This window comes from Protomyctophum bolini (genome assembly GCF_963924005.1).
Source record: "Protomyctophum bolini genome assembly, contig: SCAFFOLD_327, whole genome shotgun sequence".
NCBI lineage: Eukaryota > Metazoa > Chordata > Actinopteri > Myctophiformes > Myctophidae > Protomyctophum > Protomyctophum bolini.
Window position 1 is genome coordinate 32,453 of NW_027665599.1, and position 11,931 is coordinate 44,383.

Here is an 11,931-nt window from a genome sequence, read left to right on the forward strand (position 1 = left end):
CAAATTTGAAAGCACTATAGGCCCTATTTCTAAAACTGGAACATTTCAAAGATTAATTTTCAGTGAAACATGCCCACCGTAAGATGAATATTTTGAATGGGGGTTCTACGTTTAAGAAGCTTTTATTTTATTTTATCCCACGATTTTGTAACCCATTTTTCACCCCTGTGTCAATTATCTAATGTGATCCTGGGCTCTACACACCCTCCGCCAACCTAGTCCCCATATATGGGGGACATGGGGAGAGCAACGGACTTTAACTCATGTTTCCAAGTTGCACCTTTACACCTGATGGTTTCATTGTACGCTCTCAAGAGTTAAAAATCTATAAGGCTCCATTTGGTTACCAACTCTCCATCATGTAGCTGCATCTGGACCACCTGGAACCCCCTCAAGGACCACTGGGGGTCCCCGGACCACATGGGGACCACCTGGAACCCCCTCAAGGACCCCTAGCTGGTTGAAATCCACTGCTCTATGACAATAAGCAATATAGAGCTATTTATGTAACGTGAAATCACTTCAAGTAGTTAATGCTACCAGTGGCCAGCAGAGGGAAGTGCAGTCCTGTTGTGAGAGTATAGAGGCTGAGAAGTTCAATACGACAGTCATTCCAAAACTCTGACCAATGACGGACGGACTTTCATGTGACGTAGAAGGTTTAAATAGGGACACGGAAATGCACACAGATCATGTTTGGGGCTGAGCTGCGGCAAGGTATGTTTGTTTGATAAAACACACGGTTTTATCCACCGCTATCGTTTAAACATTTGTGGTTTTATACTTTTATAGTACTGTTTATTGTTTATTGTGGCAGAAAATGGACAGCAATGTGTTGAATGTTTGTTATTGAGAAGGAAACAAACAAACGCAAACAAACAAACAAACAAACAAACAAACAAACGGTGTTCTAAACAGACAGGTGGAAAGTTAATGATTACATTTCAATACTGACATAGTGTGGAAAATATACCCCATTATTTGGAAACTTTGAACTACTAGCTACTTCTGTAGATTTGGATTTATTTCAAAACATACTAGCCTACATTTCTTTTTATTTTACCACTACAGCCATACATTTGAAAATGGCTGATCTACAAGCACATAATCGTGAATGATACAATGCTACACATTGTGACCTTTTAGATCTGACAATTTATTTTTTTGTGAAACATTTCAAATGGGACATTCTGCATAATCATTTTGATGCCAATACCTCTTTACTTTTACTCAAGTTGTATAATTAATATATATAATATAGTTTTGAAGATCTTCTCCCTTTTTTTGTAACGGTTTTATTTCACTTTAAAAAACACTCATTATCTACTCTGGCTTATGTGAACACCCCAGACAGTTTTTAAGTTGCTTGATTCAGTAATTGGCTTTGATATAATTTTTTGCTGCCCCTTCCTATACACACCCATTTTAACTTCAAAATCCTTTTTTTTTTTTTTACCATGATAGATTCATCAAACAAATACCCAACCTTTTCTCTGGTGACTGTATTGTGTTCTGCCACTCAGACCTTGACTGTGACAATCCTATATGGGCTAGGCATTAGTTTTGGAGCTAAATAAATACCAAAAAAAGATCTACATTCTTGGACTGTCAATTCTTGGAGACTGGACCATTCGGCCAACTCTACAGGCCTACTTAAAAACGGTCTGCTGTGTTCACATAAGCCTGAGTAGACAATAAAATTAAAGTGAAATATCCCTTTCAATATTGTATGAATTTGACACTGTATAAAATCTGGATAAAGAGTAATGTTGGTTTTATGTCTGTCTTGCAGGTTAATCATGTGACCTTGGATGCAGTCATCAGGAGATGGCTGGTATTGGTAATGGAGTGTCTACTCGGCTGAGCTGAAACGAATAACGGTGTCAACGAACGCTCGCTGAGATTACGAGGCGTACGGTGCTCGGGACGTATTGTGCCATACAACCTACGCGGCTCTATTAATACCGGCTATCTTCAACCGAGCGACGGAAGCCCCCACACGGTACGTACCTGGATTACATGGGTTTTATGTGGGTAATGTGCCCATGATGTCATGGACACTGGGCTCTCTTCCTTCCCAGACTACAATTCCCATTGTGTGTGTGTGTGTGTGTGTGTGTGTGTGTGTGTGTGTGTGTGTGTGTGTGGACATATTACTGACATAAACCCCAGGAAAGTGCTTCTTGTCTCCCCAACGGCATCAAAATAAGAGCTGGTTGCAAAAGGGGTGAAGTGTCCCAATTGACCTCGTTAAGACTGCGGCCATCTTCCCAGCAAGGTGCTACAGTACCTAGCTGCAACTTCCCATAGACAGCCCGTTCATCCAAACAGAAAAGTCCCATCTGATCGTATTAAACAACATCAAACTCGCCAGCATTGCAGCTGTATGGAAAGCTTGAATTATCCTTTCTCTCTGCAAAGTGTTTGTTTCATAAAAATCCACCGTAGACATGTTATGAGCTACTTCTTGTCAATAAATGTGATTGGATTTTAGTGTGTTAGAGTTTGGAAGCGCTCGTTGACTATCACTCAACAGCCCAGGCGCACCACCTGTTTTGACTGTGCACATCATGCAGGAGGCAGCAGGAGGTTGCTTTACTGATAACGAGTGCTTCCAAACTTCTGATAATTAGAAAATAATCATATGGAAGTAGCTCATAACATGTCTACGGTGGATTTTTATTAAACAAGCACTTTGCAGATAGAGGATAATTCAAGCTTTTTGTACAGCTGCAATGTTGGTGAGTTTGACATTGTTTAATGCCATTGGATAGGACTTTTTCTGTTTGGATGACTGGGCTGTCAATGGGAAGTTGCACCTTGCTGGAAAGATGGCCGAGGTCTGAATATAGTCAAATTAGCAGAGTGGAAATGGCCGATGTACAAGCTAAAAACTTGAGCGGGTAGATCTGCTATTTCCATCTATGTTTTTAATGTTTGACCTTGCTTTTAAAGGCTTATAATTCAGAGTATACAAATTGAACCACAGATCTGTAACTCTGTGTACAATTGGAACAAAGTTACAGGTCCATTTCGTGTCACAATTAAATAAATTGTCCCTTTTATTTATTTTTAAAGGGACATTGACTGCAATTTCTTCCAGCAGTGAATAGTATTTTTAGTAGATAAGCACAATTTGAAATTTGCGCGCTATGGCCAGAGTGTGTTTGACTGGATTGCTGAATTCCTATAATGCTTTAGTGCACTTTCCCTCCTTGTGGAGGCTGCATGGAGTGTGGATTTGTAGTCCAGGAAGGAAGTGAGACCACATTTTCATGGCATGTTTTTGGTCATGAACATGGCATGACAAAGAAACGTAATGCCCTGTCAGTGACTGTTATGACTTCCAAAATGTCATCCTGTAGGCCGACAACTAAAATTGTGTTTATTTCTTCCCCTGTCATTTCAGAACTTGAAGCTGACAGTTTGTACCCCAATACCGATGTCTTCCTCTGCTGCTGCTGCTTGCTGTTAACAGTGAAGGTTAGTATTTAACCTTTTGATTCCTGCTGATTGTGTAAGTGGGCTACATGCTACCATACCGTATGTTGTCGAATGCTATATGTATCGTTTCACACCGTGTGTGTATAATGCCTAGGCATTATACACACATTATACATACACCTCACTTTCATCTCTTCTTTGCTTATAATAAAGTTATCTATTTCAGTTGTCTGAGTTTTTAATCGCATTTCGCTTTATTTTATAAGTAATTTCTTTCTTCTTGCCTATCTATTGCCCTAGTTCTTCACTAGTGGACTTTGTGTGATGTGGAGGTATGTGATTTATGTCTGTATCATTATGGTAGCATGTAGCCTGCTCAACACCGTTTACTAGGGGTGTAACGATATAGTAACTGCATCGAAAAATTTAATTTCAAGAATCTAAGCATATCTAAATGAAAACGGCAACATTGACTATATATTGTTTTGCAGTGGAAATAATCGGTATCGAATCGTTTTGCTATGCAATTAATCTATTGTATCAATACTACATTTGTGGTATCAATACTACATTGTGTGGTATTTGTTTAAAAAGAAAAACTATATATTTTAAATAGTTACTGTATCGTGATTCGTATCGCTGTTCAAATGTATCGTTACACCCCTACTGTTTACAGCCTTCTATGCTGTAGATCTGTGCAAACTAACGGGAACAAAATGATGGATGTGTCATTTTGTTCCTCGTTAGTGTGCGTTTTGTTTAGTGCTGATATTCAAGGTAAGTGATCGTAGTTTATTATCTTTGGCTGTCGGGCAGAAACCTTGTATATCCATAGTTCAACCTTTTGCAAATTAACTTCCTTACTTGGTCATGCTACAGTGTCAAACACTAAAGTAGCAAAAATAGCCGATCTACAAGCTCACGATGTAAAGATAATCCATTATTGAATATTTTGTTTTAATACATTTTAATATATTATTTTGGTCATACAAGGTTTCTACCCGACCTTCATATTTTCTCTTCTCTATTCTTTGCTTTAATAAAGTTATTTGTTTTTGTGGTCTGAGTATTTAATCGCATTTTTTAATAACTAATTTCTTTCTTCTTGCCTTTCTATCACTAGTGTATGTGGTTCGGGTCGCGTCTCGAGCACAGTTTCTTAATTGATTGGAACTGTATCGTTTTACATTTCGTCATCCCATCAGTTCACATCACATATGAACACAGGCCGGTATGTGATGTGCATTTATGTGATTTTATTTTGGTGATTATTTCACAGCAATTGCGGATAGCTCGCCATTCACGTCGGTCTGCCTCATTTTATTTAGGTGAGGTACAGAACGGCCCGGGAAATGATGTAGGCACATCATTCACGCCATATGACATTTGTTTATTGCTGTTGTGTTGTGTGTTGTGTACTAATGTTCATAATGTTGCTGTATTGTTGACAAATACAGGGGCACAAAGAACATTAAGCATGCTGAATGCTGCTTCCATTGCATAATTTGCGCCTTGTATAATTCATGTCAATCATCCACAAATGGCATAATGGCATAAATTCTTTCTCTCTTTCTCATTCACTTATTTCTGTGAATGTTATTTTAAAATTGATATGTAGGAAACAATGGGACAACTGGCTGGAAAAAATACTCGCGCCACGAAAACCTAATGACGACTACTTGGGCAGAGACCAAGACAATCTATTTATTTTATTGTTTATGTTCATTAAGTGCTCAAAGTCAACAGTGCAGCAGCAAACATCTAGGTCATAAGACCATTGTCTGCTATATCATCAGATCTAATTTGTGTAAAGCTGCTTCATGTCATCCCCACATCACATAATGCACGCAGGGTTAGGTTAGGGTTAGGTATGTGATGTGGATTGATGTGATGTATGTCTTTTATAATGTGCGAGTGAAGCTTCATTGCGTCTTTACACATACCATATGAACACGGCCCCGGTATGTGATGTGTATTGATGCGATTTATGCTTCTCTTTGCAGTTAAAACTTCATCATTCACGCCGGTCAGTAGGCGAGGCACTGGCGATGGGGATGACCCAAACGTTTTCTGCTGCACTTTTCACTTTTAGCACTTTGCAGCACTTTATGAGCATGAACAAATGCAATTAATATATTTTCTTAGTTGACGTCTAGGAGTTTTCCTTAAGGTATTTGTGGAGTGAGTCTTCCAGTTTCCAACAACAGTCTCATGGTAATGAATTAAAAAAAAACACAAAACGAGGCACAGGCATGGCGCTTCTGGTTTACTGGAATGGGGTTCGATTCCCTGCTGCGCTCTAATCATTGTGTTTTGGCATTTATTCCCATGTCTTAATGACTGTCGGTAGGGCGTTCCACATTTTGGTGGCATAGGAGCGAAAATAATTTAGTCCCTTGTTTGTGCCGAATCTGGGTTGTACATGGTTTGTTGCACTCCCTCTGGTGTTGCGGGTTTGGACTTTGTTTACATTAAGGAAGTATTTAGACGGGTACATGGGTAAGGGTATCTTGGTGTGTCGAATCTTGTGGACCAGACCCATTGCAAGATGCTGTACTCTGTCGTCGACCCTAAGCCATTCCAGCCTGCCAAAGTGGGCAGGGGTGAGGTGGGGTCATAACTTAACCTATGAAGAATCTGTTGTACACACTTTTAGAACATGCATGTGGTCATTATGAGGATTATATCAATCATTGGATGCCCCAAAATGACCTTTGTAGATCTATTTTATTTACTAGTAGTATGCTGGTGAATGATACAATTTAGGCATTTAGCAGACTCTCTTAATCCAGAGCATGCTTACATTAAGCAATATCAAAGCGTGGCAATGCATCACAAAGTAGTTATCATGAAACATGCATAAGCTAAGAACGTAACAGTGGAATATTTATATAATGAAACTATACACTATGCTATACTACAAAGTGTTAGGACTACATAAAATGCAATTCTAGTGCTGTCTAGGTAACATGCTGTAAGTGGACATAAAGTGCTCTCTAAGGGGCTATGATTGTATTGTAGTGTGGGGTCACAACCTACAGTCACTGGCAACTCAGACACTGATGGGACTGCATCTTTCAAAAAGGGTTTGTATTCACGGAAAAGCGAAAGGCTATAGTCCATGGTCTAGGACGCGCTGCCGTCCACCTCCCATTATACAGGCTGACTAAAAAGCTGAATACGGTAACTCAATCTACGGAGGTGGTTTGGATAAAATGCGCAATGTTCGGAGGTCTTTGCTGATTTATCCAGTGGTTTAGATGGAAACATTGGCGCTTTCTAGAGCAAGGATGGCTTCATAACACTATTTATGTAGCATTAAAGATGAACGGCCAAAACAGGATGTGGGTCCAGCATGTGCATCATTGAAATGGGGTAGTCTGAGGTTGGCTGTGTCCAGCAGGTGGCAGTATATGGGTTAATTACAGCCTTACTGGGCCTCTACAGTGTTAATTACAAGCACTACTGGGAGACCAACACAACAAAGGTGAGGGGTCGGGTTTTTTCGGGTGACCGAGTACTGATGACTAGCTATAGCCTTTGTCGTAGAGATGTTTTTAATGGTCCTAAATGTGCAGAGCGTGTCAGCCCCACGGACCGAAGCCGGGAGAAGGTTCCACAGCTGAGGTGCCTGGGACTTAAACGCCCTGCCTCCTATTGTAACTTTTGATATTCCTGGGACAGTAAGCATTGTTGCATTCTGTGAACACACTCGTGTTGTGTTCAGGATTGTAGGGATCGATGCGTTCTTTGAGATATTGTGATGCCTGGCCGCTTTGTAGGTGAGGAGGAGGATTTTGAACTGTATTTAACCAGGAGCCAGTGATGGTTCTGATCACATGGTTTTGTATTTAACCAGGAGCCAGTGATGGCTCTGATCACATGGTCCAAAATGATTTCAAATCAGAAAATCAGAAATTTCAAAAAACATGGGCTATAGCCTATAACCCATCGTTTTTTTCATTTTATTCAAATCCTCAAAAAAGGCGTGCTATAGTATGCCGTACGATATGGCCTATAGCCCATCGTATTTTTCATTTATACTGGTCAAGGTCATTTACTAGTCTTATTGAAGGTCATTTATACTGCTCAAGGTCATTGATATTGGTCAAGGTCATTAAGTGGCATGCTATAGTGCGCGATTCTTCATCATTGTTTAGGATTTGAAATAAGGTGAAATCGCGGAAGGTCACGAGGGCATACTATAGTATGTTGTTTCATCGTTGGCATCCAGGGAGTGTGTGTGCAAAATTTGGCATCGACCGCGTTATTGGTGCTGGAGATTAGCTGTTAACAAACTGACGGACACGCGCGCGCGCGCACACACACACACTCAGAGTGCAAAACATACTCTCTCCCCATGGCTTTGGCCTGGTGCCATACCGCTATTAATTATTGCCTACAATGTCAAATTGTGAAATTACTTTACCGTTGAAATGCAAAATTTACATTTCAACGAATGGACCTCGTAAAACAAAACACAAACCAAGGCACTGGTTGTGGTACTTCTGGTTTACCGGAATGGGGTTCGACTCCCTGCAGTGCTCTGCTCAATGTGTTGTATTTACTGTACATGGTTCATTTTTATGTTCTGCTCATTGTGTTGCCTTTTTTTTACGGATACTATAGCACGCCGTTTTTCATCATTTTTGAGGATTTGGAAAAAATGAAAAAATGAAAAAAAAGATGGGTTAAAAAAAAAAAAAAAGTTATCCTCGTTTCGCATCATTTTGGACCGTGGGCTATAGCCCATATGGTACGGCATACTATAGCACGCAATTTTTCATCCTTTTTGACGATTTGACAAAAATGACAAAATGAAAAAAACGATGGGTTATAGCCATGTTTTTTGAAATTTTGAAAAAAAAAGTTATCCTCGTTTCTCATCATTTTGGACCATGGGCTATAGCCCATATGGTACGGCATACTATAGCACGCCGTTTTTCATCCTTTTTGACGATTTGACAAAAATGACAAAATGAAAAAAACGATGGGTTATAGCCCATGTTTTTTTTAATAAAAAAAAAAAAGGTTATCCTCGTTTCTCATCATTTTGGACCATGGGCTATAGCCCATATGGTACGGCATACTATAGCACGCCGTTTTTCATCATTTTTGACGATTTGACAAAAATGACAAAATGAAAAAAACGATGGGTTATAGCCCATGTTTTTTGAAATTTTGAAAAAAAGATTATCCTCGTTTCTCATCATTTTGGACCATGGGCTATAGCCCATATGGTACGGCATACTATAGCACGCCGTTTTTCATCATTTTTGACGATTTGACAAAAATGACAAAATGAAAAAAACAATGGGTTATAGCCCATGTTTTTTTAAATTTAGGAAAAAAAAGTTATCCTCATTTTTCATCATTTTTGAACATGGGCTATAGCCCCTACCGTACGGCATACTATAGCACGCCGTTTTTCATCATTTTTGAGGATTTGAAGAAAATTCAAAATTTCAAAAAACATGGGTTATAGCCCATCGTTTTTTGAATTTTTGAAAAAAATGTTATCCTCATTTTTCATCATTTTTGAACATGGGCTATAGCCCCTACCGTACGGCATACTATAGCACGCCGTTTTTCATCATTTTTGAGGATTTGAAGAAAATTCAAAATTTCAAAAAACATGGGTTATAGCCCATTGTTTTTAGAATTTTTGAAAAAAAAATTATCCTCATTTTTCATCATTTTTGAACATGGGCTATAGCCCCTACCGTACGGCATACTATAGCACGCCGTTTTTCATCATTTTTGAGGATTTGAAGAAAATTCAAAATTTAAAAAAACATGGGTTATAGCCCATCGTTTTTTGAATTTTTGAAAAAAATGTTATCCTCATTTTTCATCATTTTTGAACATGGGCTATAGCCCCTACCGTACGGCATACTATAGCACGCCGTTTTTCATCATTTTTGAGGATTTGAAGAAAATTCTAAATTTCAAAAAACATGGGTTATAGCCCATCGTTTTTTGAATTTTTGAAAAAAATGTTATCCTCATTTTTCATAATTTTTGAACATGGGCTATAGCCCCTACCGTACGGCATACTATAGCACGCCGTTTTTCATCATTTTTGAGGATTTGAAGAAAATTCAAAATTTCAAAAAACATGGGTTATAGCCCATCGTTTTTTGAATTTTTGAAAAAAATGTTATCCTCATTTTTCATCATTTTTGAACATGGGCTATAGCCCCTACCGTACGGCATACTATAGCACGCCGTTTTTCATCATTTTTGAGGATTTGAAGAAAATTCAAAATTTCAAAAAACATGGGTTATAGCCCATCGTTTTTTGAATTTTTGAAAAAAATGTTATCCTCATTTTTCATCATTTTTGAACATGGGCTATAGCCCCTACCGTACGGCATACTATAGCATGCCGTTTTTCATCATTTTTGAGGATTTGAAGAAAATTCTAAATTTCAAAAAACATGGGTTATAGCCCATCGTTTTTTGAATTTTTGAAAAAAATGTTATCCTCATTTTTCATCATTTTTGAACATGGGCTATAGCCCCTACCGTACGGCATACTATAGCACGCCGTTTTTCATCATTTTTGAGGATTTGAAGAAAATTCTAAATTTCAAAAAACATGGGTTATAGCCCATCGTTTTTTGAATTTTTGAAAAAAATGTTATCCTCATTTTTCATCATTTTTGAACATGGGCTATAGCCCCTACCGTACGGCATACTATAGCACGCCGTTTTTCATCATTTTTGAGGATTTGAAGAAAATTCAAAATTTCAAAAAACATGGGTTATAGCCCATTGTTTTTAGAATTTTTGAAAAAAAATGTATCCTCATTTTTCATCATTTTTGAACATGGGCTATAGCCCCTACCGTACGGCATACTATAGCACGCCGTTTTTCATCATTTTTGAGGATTTGAAGAAAATTCAAAATTTCAAAAAACATGGGTTATAGCCCATCGTTTTTTGAATTTTTGAAAAAAATGTTATCCTCATTTTTCATCATTTTTGAACATGGGCTATAGCCCCTACCGTACGGCATACTATAGCACGCCGTTTTTCATCATTTTTGAGGATTTGAAGAAAATTCTAAATTTCAAAAAACATGGGTTATAGCCCATCGTTTTTTGAATTTTTGAAAAAAATGTTATCCTCATTTTTCATAATTTTTGAACATGGGCTATAGCCCCTACCGTACGGCATACTATAGCACGCCGTTTTTCATCATTTTTGAGGATTTGAAGAAAATTCAAAATTTCAAAAAACATGGGTTATAGCCCATCGTTTTTTGAATTTTTGAAAAAAATGTCATCCTCATTTTTCATCATTTTTGAACATGGGCTATAGCCCCTACCGTACGGCATACTATAGCACGCCGTTTTTCATCATTTTTGAGGATTTGAAGAAAATTCTAAATTTCAAAAAACATGGGTTATAGCCCATCGTTTTTTGAATTTTTGAAAAAAATGTTATCCTCATTTTTCATCATTTTTGAACATGGGCTATAGCCCCTACCGTACGGCATACTATAGCACGCCGTTTTTCATCATTTTTGAGGATTTGAAGAAAATTCAAAATTTCAAAAAACATGGGTTATAGCCCATCGTTTTTTGAATTTTTGAAAAAAATGTTATCCTCATTTTTCATCATTTTTGAACATGGGCTATAGCCCCTACCGTACGGCATACTATAGCACGCCGTTTTTCATCATTTTTGAGGATTTGAAGAAAATTCAAAATTTCAAAAAACATGGGTTATAGCCCATCGTTTTTTGAATTTTTGAAAAAAATGTTATCCTCATTTTTCATCATTTTTGAACATGGGCTATAGCCCCTACCGTACGGCATACTATAGCACGCCGTTTTTCATCATTTTTGAGGATTTGAAGAAAATTCAAAATTTCAAAAAACATGGGTTATAGCCCATCGTTTTTTGAATTTTTGAAAAAAATGTTATCCTCATTTTTCATCATTTTTGAACATGGGCTATAGCCCCTACCGTACGGCATACTATAGCACGCCGTTTTTCATCATTTTTGAGGATTTGAAGAAAATTCAAAATTTCAAAAAACATGGGTTATAGCCCATTGTTTTTTGAATTTTTGAAAAAAATGTTATCCTCATTTTTCATCATTTTTGAACATGGGCTATAGCCCCTACCGTACGGCATACTATAGCACGCCGTTTTTCATCATTTTTGAGGATTTGAAGAAAATTCTAAATTTAAAAAAACATGGGTTATAGCCCATCGTTTTTTGAATTTTTGAAAAAAAATTTATCCTCATTTTTCATAATTTTTGAACATGGGCTATAGCCCCTACCGTACGGCATACTATAGCACGCCGTTTTTCATCATTTTTGAGGATTTGAAGAAAATTCAAAATTTCAAAAAACATGGGTTATAGCCCATCGTTTTTTGAATTTTTGAAAAAAATGTTATCCTCATTTTTCATCATTTTTGAACATGGGCTATAGCCCCTACCGTACGGCATACTATAGCACGCCGTTT